The sequence below is a fragment of the Herpailurus yagouaroundi genome, unplaced genomic scaffold (genome assembly GCF_014898765.1).
Source record: "Herpailurus yagouaroundi ecotype Mexico unplaced genomic scaffold, PumYag 308, whole genome shotgun sequence".
NCBI lineage: Eukaryota > Metazoa > Chordata > Mammalia > Carnivora > Felidae > Herpailurus > Herpailurus yagouaroundi.
In genome coordinates, this window is record NW_024412525.1 from 585,196 (window position 1) to 604,626 (window position 19,431).

Below are 19,431 nucleotides of genomic sequence, written 5' to 3' on the forward strand. Positions count from 1 at the left end.
CCATCAACAGCAGTAGCAGTGATGAAGAATGGCACTCAAATGTCCTCCTAAGTGGTGGACACTAACAAGGGGGCAGAAAAAATGACAAAAATGAGTGAACATAACTGAGACCTTCATGGCTTTCCATATAATGACTGGGATGGAGTCAACATTAATTAAGTTAATGAGGCACAGAAAATCTATGATGAGATGATACTTTACATTTTATCAATATTATTTTTCACTTACCTCTATTAACATTTTTACTGCAAAGGAAAATTCAGAAGAAAAATGCTCAGATAAACATGCCCACACTGGAATCTGAAAACATTTTTTTTAATGCAGAAAAATAACACCTCAATTCAGGAGGTGTTAGCTTACAGACCAATGCTATCCATAAACTAACATATATGCTATGAAAAATAAATTGAAAATGTTAATGAGCAAGTTGATTAAAATAAGTTGAGCTTTAGTTCAGCACAATAATAAACTTCAGAGAGTTCACTGTAACTTGATGTTTGGTTAGACTCCTGATCCATGTGAAATGATAGTAACGTAACTAAGCTCAAACAAGCATAATGAATGGTAGGTGAAACATTATAGTTGCCCAATTAAAGAAATTATGAGTCTATAGTTGAAACCCATGAACCTAAGGGTAGATGAATTTTGCCTGACATTTATGAGGGGAAAAAAAAGAAAAGATGAATAGGACTAATATGCTTCAGGCATATATTATAAACTACAAATCCAGATTCAGAGAATGAAGGGTATTTTCTGGATGAAATGCACTAAATTGACAAACAAATACAATGTTTTAGAGATTCAAAACTAGCTGGAAGATTCTTTTTAGAAAACAATTCAGAACATTTAAAAAATCATTTCCTTGTCTTGCTGAAAATTATAACTACTATGAATTATATTTTAGTGAGGAATGAAGGCAACAGACAGGTAAACAAATTAAAAAAAAAACTATAGTTAATGATAAGTGTCTCTGAAGAGAATAAAGGCATGGTGATGCAAAAAAAAAAAAAAGATATAGCTGCCATCAGTCACTGACAAAAGATGATATAATCTTTTGCTTCCAACTTCTGTGTCAAATAAAATCATTTTTCATAACAAAAAGAACAAAATATTTTGATAGAAGGAATTTATGTCTAAGATTGGTAAGATGATTTTTTAAAATGCAGTTTGATTCTCTTTTAAACCTCCAAAACATATTATAAATGGAATGGGATATATTGTATACCAGATAAGTATGTTGTCATCAGGGTAGACTGATGATCAGTTAAACATAACATGATGTAATCTGATATCAATAAACATAAAAATTTTCACTACCTACCAAAAAACACAACTGTAAAAGTACAAAATAGGGAAAATATGCTGCTTTTTATATCCAATTTCATCACTAGACAAGGTCATCATAATATTTTGAGTGATGAAAGGCTAAGAGCAAAGATGAAAATAGCAACTGTTATGTTGGATCATGGAGAATGGGGTGATGTGGACCTTGATAAGAAGCCAAAATGTTGTCAATGATGAAGCAGAGATTGGTTAGGTCAGATACTGTGGTTACTTAAAAATACATAGCAAACTGAAGCATGGATACACCAGAATCAGAATTGCTAGGAAAATCAATGATCAAACTACAAGAAGACAAAACAGAAGACCCTAAGCAGGCATGCAAATAAATAATCCAGACACATAGTTATGGACAGCATTTCTGTTATGTAAACATCTTCCTTAAGGACACATAGATTTACCCCTGTACCTAAAATTTAATATGACATCAGGTAGATTAGCATGAATGGAATCAAATGTTTATTCTGGAGTAGAGAAACCTCAGCAAAAACAAGGTAGCTGTGTTCAAATACATGCTGATTTGTCATATGTAATCTCAAAGAGAGGATCTAAGACTAGTGGTTGATCTAAAAGAGATGCATATCTTAAATATAAAAATAAACCCTTTGAGAGCTTCCTTTCAAAAGTTGAGTAAGTTAGATCAGTACATATGAGTTGAAAGTATAGATTGTAATAAAAACCTTATTGGTAAAAAACTCAAATCCTGAATAAAGTGATCAGTCACTTCAAGTAGATGACTAAGACTTTTTTGACCCAAAGATCCATAATTTTAGTCATTAAGTGTCAAAGTGACTAGTTTAATTTTTTTTTATTTCATGTCCTTAACTCAGCATTTGAAGAAGTATAGAGTGAGAGACTAAAAAGAAAGTATATGAAAGTCAAAAGTAATTCCAAGAAAAATCACTTCTGTTCTTTTTATCTTATCCATCATTATCACTATTATAATCATGTAATTCTCCTTACAATTCTTCAATGATTCTTGACTTCTCATTCAGTGTAAGTTCTCAGCCTGGTGTTCCAATGTTTCTAATAAGTATCTATAACAACTCTCCAATCCAAGCTTTTAATTCAATTCAAATTCATTCTGATCTTTCAAAGCTTATTTCCTTTCTGTGTCCTCTATTTCTAATTTGTTCCCATTAAAATACATAGCAAAATACCAGTCAGAGAGCAGATTCTTAGCAAATAATTTTTGAGTTGTCAATAGCTGACTATACAGCTTATGGCTCCTTATAAGCTTCATTTTTTTTTTCCTCCAGCTTTAAGAATCCCTAAATAAATATCTACTTAGTTGTGGCATCACTGATGAAGTTATAATGTACTTTTCTAACAGTTGGTACCTGAAGATTCAAGTTTCAATCACAGAAACAAATATTTAGTGAATATCTTAATACCAGAGATACAACAGCACAGGCTCTAAAGGAATGCATAATCAAAGACGGAAGAAAAGAAAACAGAATTTGAAGTGCCTCAACATAAGAAGGTGAACGTGCACTGGGGGAGCTCTTAACAGCAGTGCTTAATCACATTGTTGTGAGAACCAGTCAAGAACTTGTCACAGGGAATAAACCTAAGTTGGTTTGAAGCAAATCTAAGTAAAAATATGTTAACAGGGCAATGAAGTATGGTAAGAGTCTGGAAGCAAATGAAACTGTACGTACAAAGAGCCAGAAGAAAGAAGAAGAGGCATGCTCAGTGATTTGAAAAGTTTTCAGTACATAGGGGAGAAATGAGAGAGAAAACTGAAAAGGTAAAAAGGAGATCATGTAAGATCTTTGATGCCACACTTAAAAGTTTTTTTCTTCTGTAAGTGATAACCCACAAGATAGTATTAATGTAAGAAGAAATGTTTGAGCCATAGAGCAACATGCTGTCTTGGTGTCTTGCTACAAGAGATCTGTGCTTTTAGATCTTTAATATTTTAGTTTAGCTTCTCATATCATGGTGTCACTAGCACTACGCCAATACAGGTAAAACTTCACCCAGTGACTAACGTGGCTGCAAATAAGGCCATGTGGCAACACAACTCAGACCATGTTCCTAGGGGTAATTGATAGCTCTTCCTAAGAGAAATAGGTTAATGAAAGGAAAAATGCATGGATCCATCCTAGATAAAAAGGTATTAATATACTTCTGGTCCCCCAAACAGAAAGAGTGTTGTTCTTAAGCTATTTATACATCATTAGTTGAAATCCATGAAGCATTTCCCCATAGAAACATTGTGGCAAATGGTTAGATCTTCTTCTTATCTTTCAGCCAACAGGAGCCAGGAACTCTGACTTCCCTGACACAGAGTGAGGCTTCATTAATAAAGACAGATAATAACATAGATGAAGGATATGGAGATAGTAGGGTAAGAAATAGAAGGCAGAAGACAGAACAAGTATTCCAGGGAGATATATCTGAAAGCATCCAGAATATGCTTCTTGTGTAATTATCTGGAAAACCTCTCTTTCCATCCTGTTCCCATCTTTGGCTTCTGATCAACCATACTTTCCCATCCAAGCCAATGCAGTAACTGAAACAGTCATCTAGCTTTGTGTGCATCTGAGTGTAGGGGTGTGTGTGTGTGTGTGTGTGTGTGTGTGTGTGTGTGATTTTCTAAGGGTATTGCTATTGTTATCATTCTGCTGTCAGAGAATGAGATAAGGCTAATTCAATAGGCTAAGTCACAGAACATCAACCTTATTCTGTTCCAAGGGTTTTAACCTAAGAAGGAAGTGATGCAAGACATGAATCCTAGGGATGTAAGCAGGGAAATGGTGTGAGGGACATAACTTTGTCATAACTAATCTCCCCCCAGTTCCCTGGCCTGAGTCCTCACCTTGTGGTGAAGTGAGAAATTGGAACTATACTTCTATGAAGGGCAGAATTAGAGAATTGTGCAAACACAGATAGCTAAATAATTAAAACCAGATTTAACAAAATAGATACATAGATCAATGGAACAGAATAGAAAACCCAGAAATGGACCCACAACTATATGGTCAACTCATCTTCAACAAAGCAGGTAAGAATATCCAATGGAAAAAAGTCTCTTCAACAAATGGGGCTGGGAAAACTGGACAGCAACACGCAGAAGAACGAAACTAGACCACTTTCCTACAATACACAAAAATAAACTCAAACTGGATTAAAGACCTAAATGTGAGATTGGAGGGGCCCCTGGGTGGCTCAATTAAGTGTTTGACTTTTGATTTCAGCTCAGGTCATGACCTCACAATTCATGAGTTTGAGCCCCGTATCAGGCTCCATGATAACACTGTGGAGCCTACTTGGGATTCTTTCTCCCTTTCTCACAGACCCTACCCCACTCATTTGTGAGCTTTCTCACTCTCCCAAAAATAAATAAATAAACTTTAAATGTGAGACAGGAAACCACCAAAATCCTAGAAGAGAACACAGGCAGAAAGCTCTTTGACTTTGGCCATAACAACTTCTTACTAAACACATCTCCAGAGTCAAGAGAAACAAAAGCAAAAATGAACTATCGGGGCCTCATCAAGATAAAAAGTTTCTGCACAGCAAAAAAAAAAAAAAAAAAAACAAATTAATAAAATTAAAAGGCAGCCTACAGAAATGGAGAAGATATTTGCAAATGGAATATCTGATAAAGTGTTAGTATCCAAAATCTACAAAGAACTTATCAAATTCAACACCCAAAAAATAAATAACCCAATTAAAAAATGGGCAGAAGACATGAACATTTTTCCAAAGAAGACATCCAGATGACAAACAGACAAATGAAAAGATGCTCAACATCACTTATCATCAGGGAAATACAAATCAAAACCACAATGCAATACCACTTCACACCTGTCAGAATATCTAAAATTAGCAACATAGGAGACAACAGATATTGATGAGGATGTGGAGAAAGGGGAATCCTCCTATACTGTTGGTGGGAATACAAACTTGTGCAGCTACTCTGGAAAACTGTACGGAGGTTCCTCAAAAAGTTAAAAATAGAACTACCCTACGACTCAGCAACTGCACTACTAGGTATTCACCCAAAAGATACAAAAATACTCACTTGAAGGGGCACATTCACTCTAATATTTATAGCAGCATTATCGACAATAGCCAAACTATGGAAAGAGCTCAAATGTCCATCAACTGACGAAGGGATAAAGAAGATAAGAAGGAATAAGAAGGAATATTATTCAGCCATCAAAAAGAATGAAATCTTGCCATTTACAATGATGTGGATAGAGCTAGAGTATAGTATGCTAAGCAAAATAAGTCAGAGAAAGACAAATACCATATGATTTCACTGATATGTGGAATTTAAGAGACAGAACAGATGAACATACAGGAAAGGGAAAAAAAGAGAGAGATGGAAGCAAACCATAAGAGACTCTTAAGCATAGAGAACAAACTGAGGGTTGCTGGAGGGGGGGTGGGTGGGGGACAGGCTAAATTCTTGGTGGGTATTAAGGAGGGTAGTTGTGATGAGCAATGGGTGTTATATGCAAGTGATAAACCATTGCATATATGCCTGAAAACAATTTTACCATATGCGTTAGGTAGCTAGAATTTAAATAAAAACTTGAAAACAACCGCTGTAAATATTTAATATTTTGTTTACTTTAAAGAATTATTTTAAATATATTTAATTTTAAAATCATTCTGTTTTAAAGACAAGTACAATATAAAGACAAAAGTCAAGATTAAAAAACTAATTCATGGTTTATAATAATGTTCAAGTTATTTTCCTTGCATAATTAGACCTTATATATTTATAGTTTTGGTTAACTCTTACTAACTGGAATATAAGCTCTTATTTTTGGCTACAACTTCCTCAATAAAAATGCCTTTTTAGTGGGGGAAAGTATCTTCCTGTCTGACAAATGCATAATGCATAAAATATTAAAGATCTTAAAATAGCAAAGTGATATGATCCCTGAGAGAGGACATCTTTATGCACATAGTAACTCCCTCATCAAAACAGATATGTTCTGTCATCTCTGAAATCTAAGCTGAGATTTGGTCTCCTTGACCTTAACCAACCTGCACAATAAACCAACAATTATTTAAGTAGTGTTTCCAGTAGCTACAACATTTAACATGCAGGAAATCAAATCCCAGCTCCAATTAATAAAATGCAACTTTAATATTGAGCTATTAAACAAATTTTCTAAAAACCCCATTGAATCCAATGAAAAAGAAATTTTCTTAATCAAAACATCATTAGTGTGAATTAACTAATTCTAGCCAAGGGAGCATAAGCTCTTTAAAAACACAGTTTTTAAATATTATGGTAAAACATTGATTTAAAAGATATATATTATTAATCACAAATATCAGCTGTTAAGGTGGTGTTAAGGGAAGCTAAATGCTTGAAACTACAAATTCACACCATTTAGAATCTGGCACAGTAAAATTAAATGTTTAAGAAGCAAGTTGATACCCTTAAAAATTTGGGATAGAAGTGAGTAAGATGTTAATAATTTTATCTTTTAACACCTCTCTTATGACAATTAGGTTCTTCTTTTCTGTTTTGTAATAATGTATGTGTTTAAGTTTTTCTGGAAAAAAAAGGGATTGAGAACGGGAAAAACACACATGCATTCAGTTCGATGTATGACAAACAATTTTGTGACAATTCAATCTCATGCCACTCTTCAAAGATGGGTAATAGTCAAGAACCATTATCCCTGGTGTCTATTTTGTTGTACTCTATACACTGTGTCTTGTCTATGATAAATTGCTACAGGTCTTTAGAGATTTTAACTATTTGGTTTTGACTTCCACATCACATTCCTTGATTTAAAGGCTTCACCAGGTATACGGCAAGCCAAGTTTCCCACTGCAGGGCTATGACCCAAATTACTACTCAGCTGCCATAATTGATAGTTGCATTCCTATTCTCTGAAGACAGTATCGTATCCTCCTTGTCTTGGTGGTATTGAATAAGTATGTTTATCACCACTTGATTAAATAGTTCAGTACTCCTGGGATTTCTACTCCCATATTTTCTATGATATGGGCATATCAAGAGCTGAATCGCTCTATCTGATAAAAAAGAGATCACCTCTGGCAGTAGAAATCAAAGCTACCATTCAGCAAAATGACATATTAAATATACTTCCTGGAAAGATTTTTCACATGTTGGAAGAATAAAATCAGATCCAGTAGTAAGGATTCTGCCAATATTTACAATCTACTTATTCCTTCGCAATGCCTGATACCCACAAATGAAGAAATCCCTCTTTATGAGGTGCTTGCCTAATCTATAAATAATACTCACTTAGCAGAAAATAATTTGTGCATGCTGTAAATGTGGCAGGTAGAATGAAATTAATTTGGGAAACTGACAATAATAGAGCACTTCTATAATACTTGAACTGAGGAAGAGACATTAGATTAATATTCATTTAGTTCTAACTATGTGCCAAGCACTTTCACATATAATATTTCATGAAAACTTCTCATCTGCCCTAGGAAAATTGTATTTAATCCTATTTTTAGGAACTAAACCCCACAAAATGCAAGTAATTTCCCCAAGATCACAACTGCTAATAAGTGGCAGAGCTGGGATATGAATAAACTCTACCTAAACTTAAAGTCCTATCATCTTTCCTCTGTACCAATAAGGAAAACTCTGTCTCTACTGGCTTTGCAACATTGAGTGCAATGCATAGTGCTCCACAGAGGAAATAATGGCTGGATCCCCAAAACAGACTAGAGTATTACAAGGCTTATTGTAACAGGGTTTTTAACTTTTAAAGTCTATAAATCTCCCAGTTTGAGGCTAGATGCATAGACTATCTCTGTGGTCTCACAGGGAAAGTGACAAAGGATCCTTCCAGGGAGATTTCCACTTGTCCTTTTAGGCAGAGATCTGCCAACTATGTCAAGCGAGTCTAGAAAATACAGAATTGCCTAAAATCTGCTTTCCTGAAATATACTCCTTTGATAGGGTTAAAATCAAAATCAAAGTACCTGCATTTTATCTTGAAATAGTTATAAATGCCTTCAAGAAATGGAAAGGAACCACTGCAGTCTTCACATTTAGTGCTATTTGAAAAATTTCCCCGGCAATCCTGTGTTCTAGCGTACAACACAGCATATTCAAAATAGTTGTGGGAGAACAGCTGTACTGATCAGACACAGATTTTAAAAGTGGATGAAATAGCAGTATTGTGTCATCAAATCTTCCAGCCCCAGGAGCAAGTGATAAGACATGTTCTTTTTTTTCTTTCCCTTTGCAGGTGCAATCATTTACAACTAAATGGAAGGAATGTCTCTCACACAAGCAATTAATACACACTAGAATTTTCCCAGTAACCAGATGGCATGCATTTCATACCAAGCTTTTTGAAATAAGAACTAAAATCATCTGCCAATAAGTTGCATGGAAGTTTTCCACAGTCTCCTTAGGTGACCTCCTTTAAGATTTTGAATTTTTTGAGGTCAGAAAGCTTATAAATATTCATTTCTTGGTGACTCACTTTCAGGGCTGTGGTGGAGTAATTATAGAATAATTCTAGTTAGCCATCATTGAAAACATTCTGACTTTAGCTCATGTTAGGTTATGCTTTTTTTTTTTTTTTTTTACTTTCTGCTTGTTTTCAATATAGTTCTTACTCAGAGTGCCACATAAAGAAATGTAGATAAATCTACAAGGCTATGGACAATGTTATTCTCTTTGACTAGAGACATTATTGCTTTGAGTCCAAAACTTTAGAGAATGTATGAGAGTATTGAAATTATACTTCAAAATTTTTCAATATACGTAAGCATTATTTTGGTCTAAATAGCATCTGTTGCCTTCTCATCTGCAACTGATGCTCTAATTTTCTTTTGGATGATATCCCTACCTTCTTTCTACCAGTCCCTTATTGAAGGGAGGATATGTGATCTGGATCTGTCTGGAGGGGTACACCACAGGATTCATTCAGAATGGTCACATGTCCCAAGTCAGGCAATCAGAGCCATAAAACACATCTGTGGGGTTTTTGTTGAAACAGGAAGAAATATCTTTTTCTTTAGACTTAAAACTTATAGAATATAAACACAGAGATGCTGGTGGACATCTTGTTACCATATAAGGGAGCTTATTTAGGAATAAAGCCAGAAAAGTAGAAAGATCTCAGAAATGGAGTAAGAAAGAGGGAGAGAGAGATGGAGATGGACACAGAGACAGAGACAGACAGACAGAAAGGGAGGGAGGGAAAGGGAGGAGGGAGGGAGGGAAAGGGGGGAGGGAGAAAGGGGGAGGGAGAGAGATGCTGCTGGAACCTAATTCTATATATTTTAGATATATTTTATATATATACATATATAAATATACATGTGCATGTATATGTATATGTGTGTGCGTGTGTGTGTGTATATATATATATATATATATATATATATATATATATGGCAAATTACATTTGTGCTCTCTCTGACTCTGGAAAAACAATAGTGTGCTCCCAGGCATTGATTATACTATTCTATGGGAACGTTCTCTTCAGATTTGGAATAAATTCATTTCCTTAGAAATATGCGTCAAAATTCTCATTCTATCTAAATTAACCAAGATACGGATTGTTTGCTTGTCCAGTCTCATATTAAGAGATGGTCTAGTGAAGATGAGTGTGGCCCTGGAGGAAAATTCTCTTACTCATGAATTATTCTTTATCTTTGCAGCATTTATACACATGGATAGTGGTATCATAAACTGCAGGATGGTTGTTGTTTTCTATACATGAAGGAAACCACATAACTTTAAAATACAATTTTTTTCCTAAGGACAAAAAAGGGAGTAAAACCCTATTTCAGATGCCATCTCGACTTATGATTTCCTTTGTCATTTTGGGCTCAGCTTTCAGCTTCATTTGTTCAGTATGGTACTGACTGGATTTATGACTGGTACTGACTGGACCATTCTAGTCTATTTCCCACAATAAATGTTTCAGGCTTTCCCTCCCTTTTCTCTCCAGCATTTCTTTCTCTCTATGTCTCACTCTCAAAATTATCAGACTCTCAGAGGATTTGTCCATTCCCAAGTTGTTCCTTTTTCCATGTTCTTTATCATGTTCCTTTCCACCTCTCTAAAACTTTGCTGTCACTTCTACATGTGTTTTATATTTACAGTCTTTCCCATTTCAATCAACTGGCTCTTTTTCTTTTTCCTTCAAGTATAAAAAATATATATATCAAACTTGCCTTGGGAAAAGAAAAATCCCCTGTATTATCACCCCATTCAGGTCCCATACTATGGGGAGTCATTAGTATAATCTGCCTGCCCATGTCTGGTTTGGGTTTCCTAATGGGAGTCTTATGATTAGGTGGACCTGTGTGACTAGATCTGGCCAAAGAGTTGTGAGTAGAAGGGACATATGTCACTTCTAAGCCAAAATACATAATCGTCAATGCAAGGCTGTCCAGAGCTCCCTTTCTATGTGCTGATACGTGTCAGTACTTGAAATAATGGATGTTCCATCAACTTGAGACCCAAAGCAAGAAGATGTGGAATATAACATCAGCCAAAGGACGTGTAGTGAGTGAAAACTTGTGTTAATCCATTAAAATCTGTGGTTACTGTGGTTTAAATTGGCTTATTCTGATTGATACACTTACTATTCTGTTTCTTTGTCAGTTTATTTATTTAACTTCTAATCTCCTAAACAGAAGGTTTTTTTTTTACATGTTTCCACTATTTTCTGAATGTCTCATCATTTCTAAAGGTAAATGTGGCTTCCAAAATAATGAAGGTGACAAACTCTTGCAGCCCTAGTCTGTTGCTCTGCCTTTATTCTGTGATATTTGACTTTCTGCTGCATCTCATACCACAGATCATGACTTCCATCTTGAAATTCCCACAGCTTCCATTGCCCTCAATTTGTCTGCCTCTCCTATTTCCTCTCAGATTCCCATTTCCTACATCGATTCTTCTTCCTTTGCCCAGCATTCAGTCCTGGCAGGTTAGTGTGATGAAAAAGACAAGACTCTGGAATGAAACGAACTGGATTTAAATTTCATCTTCACCACTTATTAGTTATGAGACCCTGAGAAGGTCACTTAACCTCTTTAAGTCTCAATTTCCGTTTCAGGAAATAGGGATGATAATTGCTAACTAACAGCATTGGCATAAGGATTAGCAATATGATGAATGTAAAACACCCAATTCATAGTAGGGACTAAACGATGAGGGTGCTGATTTTTATGTAATTCAAGTGTCTCTACTCTCTGCAATTTCAGAGTGTGACATTTTTCTTTAAACATGGTGGCTGCAGTACAGAATCCTAGAGGGCACCACTCACATTATGTTTAAATATTGGTTCTCTCTAAAGAACAAGTCCAATGTGAATGTTGCCTCTGTTACTTTCCTTTCTCATATAGCTTCTCAGAATTCTTGCTACATCAATGTTGAATATGTTCATAATCTGTGATGGCTGTTACTTTGATGGTCTGAACAACTATGGCCACAGAATCCTGCAGACCCTTCTTCACCATCTCATAACTGGCTACTTTAGACTGATGGTGCTTGGCTTATACTTGTATCATTCTCCCAAGTACAGCTAAGGCATGCTGAAATGTTTAATTCACTCCTCCAGAAGTTCAGATGACTAAAGTACATCACAAAGAGTAATGATGGAATTGGCTCTAAGAAGAGACTAGACTTAGGGCCCATTGTTCCAAACCTAGTGCTTGGGAGGCTTTCACAAAGCTCAGCATCTAATAATGGGAAAGCCCCAGCTTGGAATCTGGAACCAACTCTCTTAGGACCCAGAGGGAAAAAAAAATAATTCTCTATCCCATGTCAAGGCCTCTTTCCCGTAGGAGGATGATTAGCAGAGGACAACAGAATTGATTAGGGTGCAGTATCAGATGGGATGGGTTTGAACCCCAGATCTATCACCTATTAATTGTGACTTGGGGAAGTCACTGTAACTTCCTATACCTCAGATTCTTCATAATGAAAATAAGGGTAATAATATTATATATACCATAGAGTTTTATGGAGATTGAATAAGAATGCACATGAAATACTTAGTATATTGACTGCTTATTATAAGTACTCCCTCCATATCAGGTATTATTATAATTATTAATCAAAATATAGCACTTGCAGAGTGCCTATTCTGTGACAGGGTAGGGTTAAGAACTTTACATATGTTGGACACTATGAGGTAAATACCATTATTTATTTATATCAGAGAAAAAGTTAAGTGGTTTTTGCAAGGTCAGAGTTGAGGCTGAGAAACAAAACCATCTATTTAGGTTCTCCCCGTTGTCCTGAGAATGCAATCACAAAGCCCAGGAGTCCATCCCAAATTTACAGTGTACTGGGGGCACAAACAAATCATCTAGAAGTTTCCAGCACTGCTTGTCCAGCCTCTTGCTACCAGAATAAGAAGATACACCTTTCACCTTTCTAGGTGGTCTGTAAGCCTGATTTCCTGTTCAGGACACACACACACACACACACACACACACACACACACCTCTTCCCAAACTGCAATTTTTAGGAATATGGAAATATAAGTTCACAGTTAAGAAGTGTATCACTGCTAAACAATCCAATATATGTTACCAAGCAGAGGACTCAGTAAATCAAGTCTATAGGAAGCATTCCAAAACCATTATGTACTTAACTTATAGCCATTTGACTAAAACACTCTTCCAGAAAGGAAAAAAAAATCAACATCTACCCTAAAATGTAGAAACGTCCCGCACCCTCTAAAATGGCAATGTTTTAAATATCTTCATATCCAGTCTCCACTAATGTGTTTCTCCCACTTACTTGAAAGTATAATCCACACTTTTAACATCAAGTATTACTACCATATTGCTAACTCCTGAAGGAAAACAAACTTGTCTAAGCCCTTCAGCCAAGTTCTAGTTCCATACACCTTTTCTAGGGCATCTCCATTTGGATGCCCAGCTATCAACTAAGAATCACTGGTAAAGGGGAGAAAAGTATCACAAACTGATTCAAAGTGTGGCTTTAGAATCATCCAGCCTGGTTTGAATCCAAGTCTTATCATATATAGCTCTGTGACCTTGGGCAGCTTATGAAACCTCAAGACTGTTTCCTCAGCTGTAAAACGGGACTAGTAATAGACACTATATTACAGACATGTGAGATAGAGATAATGTAAGTTAAGAATAGCAGGATGAGGGCCATGTTTGTACTTCTCTAATAAATATTTTTCTATTGTTTTTTACCTTACTATCATTATGCACAAATTAAATTTATCTCTCATTATTCACATGTAAATTTCTATTCAACACAATTGTATCTGTTCCTCAGGATCAAAATCTTAGAGCTTTCTTTAGCTTATTTTCTCTTGTTTGTATGTTACTTAAATTCTTCATAGAATGATATGACAAAACTAATGAATAAACTGAATCATATGAAAAAATGAAAAAATAAAATATGATCACCAAGTGCTAATTTCTTTTAAAAAATTACCTCACTCTCATTTCTGCCTTCAAGATCCCAGTTTGGACTTGTACCTTCCAATGCATAATTACTCTATGAAGCCCCCAAACTGAACACTCAGCCTCTAGGTTTTTGCCCTACAATTCATTGTCTAATCAAGTTTTCTAAGACATGGTTTTCATTGCCCTATAAAGGCTCTTAGTTTTCCTACCTGACTTTAGTCCAAACTGCTCATTTTGGCATTGAAAGACCACCATCAGCAGGACTTCCCCCCAATCTGATCTCTAACTGCTCCCAGCATTGACCTGTTCCTGAACCTGGGGTCCTCACCCCTAACCCATGCCAAATACATTAGACATCATCCTGCCTCTGTCTTAGCCACCTGGAATCCTTTAAGCCTTTGAAAACATAAATCTAATTATGCAACTCCTCTTTACTTTATCCTGCAATATCTCTTGCCTTCAGAATAAAATACAATTTCTTTATCAGCATGTTTATATAGAGTCAACCATGTTTCAAGCATTGTGCTGAGCAACGGTGAGCAGGATTCAGTTCTGGCTCCTAAGGTCCTCACAGTCTTACAACAAGATGTAAAAATGTCCTGTGAATTTGGTCCCTGCCTAACTCTGGCACACTTGCCACTCTTTGCTTGAATCTCATTTTTCAGCCTTAATTAATTGCCAGCAGTTTTCCACATGGGTCCTGCTCCCTCACTTTCCCAGATCTCCCAATACCCACCCCCACCCTTGTCTAGTTTGGTATTCCTCTTCTGCATTCCTATAGCACTCACTTTGTAATGGGTTCTTCCACAGTATTACAATACCATATGGAAGGTCTTCCTAACCAGACAGTCAACAGGAACTGTGCTAGTTAACTCCTGTGGTAGCTAGTACATATCATTACGTGATGGCATGTTGCTCTATTCTGATTATTGATGTTTATGGAATGACAGTCTGATTCTCTCCAGAAAGAGAAAGGTCGATGTATTTGAAAATTATTATGAGCTATCCCTTCACTGGCTTCCTTTCTTAAAGAAATTTACCTTCCCTTGTAGGCCCCTCACTGCTCTTCCCACAGAGCTTGTGTTCCTACCCCTGAGTGTTCTTTATTACTCTCCTCTGGGCTCCTTCCTTATAATAGTTTGTGCTTCTCTCCTATTTAGGATTGGCTACTCTGGATCACATTTTCTGGGCATATTACTAAATGACAAATGGGCACAGGAGTCAAACAAACCTGCTTTCAAATTCTAGCTCTGCTGTGGTGAAGTGCAGGTTACTTCCCCTTCTTATCCACAGAGCTTTCATATAGGAGGTGGGATAATAAAATAAAATACTGTCATACAGAATTCTTTGGAGTATTAAAGATATACTCCATCTAAAACGCCACAGTAGCCATGACTTTTGGGAAACCGAAGTCTGTTTATCTATCTATCCATCTATCCAATAATGCTGTTTTTTGCTAAGCTCTTACTTTCTATCATAGTCATTATTATAAAGACCACAGAGCTTGGTTTTTAATTCCTTTTAGTTTTAGACAGACATCCTTTTTTTTTTTGTTTGTTTTAGAGACTTTCCAATCACTGAGCACATGAATAAATTATCAGAGCATTCAACTTCCTCCTGTACTCTCAGCAGAGATCTTGGTCTCCTGCTTCCCAGAGAAAATAATAGCATCAAACAGGTACTGCCTCAACATCTCACTCCAAAACCTCTGGGTCTGCAGTGAGAGAACATGCCTCCAATCAAGCACAGGATTTTACCTCCCCCCAGCATTCTCAGCAACATCTGCCATCAAGTTAACCTTCATACTCTCTCTCTAATAACTTTAACCATCTACTCCACTGATTCCTTCCCATTCATGGGGAACTGTCACTTAGCTCTATATCCTGAGTCCTCATACTTAGTAGCTGGTAAACTAGTAATGACTTGGTAAGCATTTGTGGTGTGAATAAATAAATCAGGATCCCTGTCTGCTGGAAATTGATCTCCTCCACAAAGTTGGTCCAGTTGGTGCTATTCCTCCCTATCTATGAGGTTCTGCTGCATTTGTTTGACCACATCATCCCAAATCAAACTTTCCAAACGCTTCTCATTTCTTTCAGAGTAAACACCAACATCCTGACAGTGGCCTATGAAACGGTGCTCCTGCCTCAGGGCACTTGTACTTGCTCTTCCTTCTACCTGGATCTTCTCCCCAAATACCTGCTTAACTACCCCCTCATTTGCTCCTAATTCTTGCTCTCTTCTAATGTCATCATCTCAATGAGGTCCACCACCAACATTATGACTCTCTTCTTATCCCTCTTGCTTTATTTTCCATAATGATGCTTCTCACTATCTAAGCTATCATCTCTTTTATTAATTTGTTTTATTTATTGTCTGTCCCACACATGCACAAACATAAGCTTTATAAACAGTTATGTTTGCCTATTTTATTTTTTGCTTCATCTCCAGCACTTAGAATAGTGCCTGACACATAGCTGATGATCAATATATATTTGTTGAATGAAGGAATGACCCTGTGATTGGTTGTTTTACTTCATTAACTCATTCCACAAATACTTATTGAAGTTTTGCTATGTACAAAGCACAGTTCTAAATAAACTCTGGGAAAGATTAATGAACATGAAGGGCAAGGGCCTCAAAGTTATGAAATTTACATTATCTTTAGCTATTATATATATATATATAGTGTGTGTGTGTGTGTGTGTGTGTATGTGTGGTTGTGTGTGTCTGTGTGTGTGTGTATAGTAAGATTTCTGAAAGAAAGGAGCCAAGACTCCTATTTCTTTTGTGTAGCCAGCAAAGTCCTGCTGAGAGCAAGTTTATGGGGAAAATCCCATAAACTTAGTGACTATTTGAAATCTTTTGGTCCTAAAGTCCACAAAAGTAGAAATATGAAAATATCTGTGGGATAGATTTTGGGGGATAGAGGATCATATGGAGACTAGTTAGGAGCCCATTGCAGTTGCCACACGGAGAAGACTATTGCTTGAACCAAGAGCAGGGAGTTGAAAGCAGACTCTGTAACAAGATTAGACATGTAGAAATTGTATTAGGAGAAATACTGTGTGAGACAAAATAGAAAGAGTCAGCAGAGGCTGGAAGGTAAGTCAGTCTACAATGCAAGTGCGACTCTCAAGTGAAAGAGAGGGGAAAGGGAGGTTGGTAGAAGTACCCTAGACAGCCATGCAGTCTAAAAAAAGTAGTTCAGCAAGGCTGTTAAGGAGACCTCAAGCTGTCAGAGACATTGAGCCTGCTTACTGTATATTACAGCACTTATTATTTGCTGGAAGCAACCCATGGAAAGCATGGACCCAGAATAAACCTTTTCATGCACTGAGGATTTTGGAACCAAACTATGCCATTCTTTGGAGTTAATTACACTATTTTTTAGATACAGTTTCTGACTTAACACTGGATCCTACTAAAGACTGAGCACTTGATCACAGACTACCAAGTAGTCAGGTCATATGAGCTGCCCATGCATATGAGTTGTTGGCCTACCAAGCCATAAAGCTGGGCATGCATCACTGAACTTCATCATCAAGAAATACTGCATATGGAATCAGGCATGACCAGATCCTGAACACACAGATAAGTTTCTGAGAAAGTAACCTAGATTTTCATGTCTCCTACTCTCGCAAGATTACCTTCTCTCTCTTTCATAATAATGAATAAAATGTCAGCTTTAATTTATAGATAGTTCCACATGATATGTCAAAAGTAAACAACTGCATCACTATAGCCTTACTCAGGAGTAATCCTTAAGGACAATTGTTAAGGGAAATTGTTCCAGTGGGCAGAAATTCAAGCAGTGCAGCTATCTGTTAATTTGCCTCAAAGAAGAGATGTATGAGGTACAGTCTATACTTATTAATGTCCAGTGGCTAAACGTTTGAATAGTCAAGAATTTGGAAAGAGCATTATTGGAAAATTGGTGGTAATGGTGTCTGGGCCAGGCATACAATTGAATACTTCTCAGCAATAAAAAAAAAAAAAAAAAAGAACAAACTACTGACCCATACAACAATGTGGACAAACCCCCAAATCATTAGGTTAAGAAAATCATGCAGAATCAAAAAGCAACATATTCTATGATTCCATTTGTAGAATATTATAGAAAAGGCAAATTCTAGAGACAGAAAACAGATGAGTTGTCACTAGGAGCTAGTGGAAGGAAGAATTACCCATAAAGGGACATGGGGAAATTTTGGGGGGGTGATAAACTATTCAATATCTTGATTACAGTGGAAGTATACAAGTATATGTACTTGCAAAATTATGAAACTACATAGTAAGATGGGAGAATTTTTCTGTGGATGCATTTTACTGAGTGGAAGAAAAGACACCTAGATGACTATATCAATATCTGACAAAGTAGACTTTGCATGAAGATTATTACAAAAAGGAAATATTTCACAAGAACAAGTATCAATGCATCAAGAAGACATAGCAAGCCTATACATACTTGAGGCTAGTAACAGCTTTAGTACACATGAAGCAAAAACTGATAAAACTAAAAGGAAAAAAATTTAAATACACAATTATGGTAGAAAATTTCAGTATTCCTTTTTCAATAATAGTTATGAGAAGTTGGTGAGAATTCCATCAAATATATATAAAAGAACTGAACAACCACTCTTAGGCAAATTTACCTAACTGAAATGTATACAATACTCCCCCGACAACAACAGAATATATACTCTTTTGAAGTATACATGGAACAGTCACCAAATAGACCACATTATGGGCCATTAAAATACAGAAAAAAGAACTGATAAAATCAATGAAACCAAAAACTGATTCTTTGATAAGATCAATAAAGTTAATGAACCTCAAGTAGACTGATCAGGAAAAAAAGAGAAGACACAATTAACCAACATGAGAATGAAAGAGGGATATCACCATAGATCCTTCAAACTTTCAGAACGTAATAAGGTACTATTGTAAACAATTTTATACCAACAATTTTGACAACTTAACTATTGGACAAATTTCTTTAATAAGGTACAAACTACCAAAGCTCAGTCAAGAAGAAATAGATAAGCTGGATAGCTATCTATCTATTAGAAAACTTAAATTCATAATTAAAAAGAAATCTCCCAACAAAGACAACTTTAGGTCTCACAAGTGAATTTTACTACAGTTTTAAATAAGAAGTAGTGCCATTTTTACACAAATGCTTTCAGGAAACTGAAGAAGGCCAGTATTACCCGAGTATGAAAACTAGATAGACATCACAAGAAAGGAAATGACAGACATGTTTCTCATGAACACACATGCACACAACATCTGTAACAAAATGTCAACAATCAAATCCAACGTTGTCTAAAATTATAATATTTAATGACTATGATGGTTAATTTTATGTGTCAACTTAACTGGGCCACAGGATGCCCAGATATCTGGTTAAATATTATTTCTAAATGAGTTTAAAAGGGTGTTTCCAGAAGAGACAAGCATTTGAATTGGACTGAGTAAAGCAGATTGTCCTTTCCAATGTGGGTGGGCATTGTCCAACCTGTTGAAGGCCTGAATTTAAAAAAAGGTGGGGAAAGGTTAGAAGGTTGAATCCTCTCTCTCTTTCTGCCTGACTGGTTGAGCTGAAACATCAGTCTTCCCTTGCCCTCAGCTGGGACCTACACCATCAATCCTTATAAACTACACCACCAGTTTCCTACATCTCCAGCTTATAAACAGCAGACT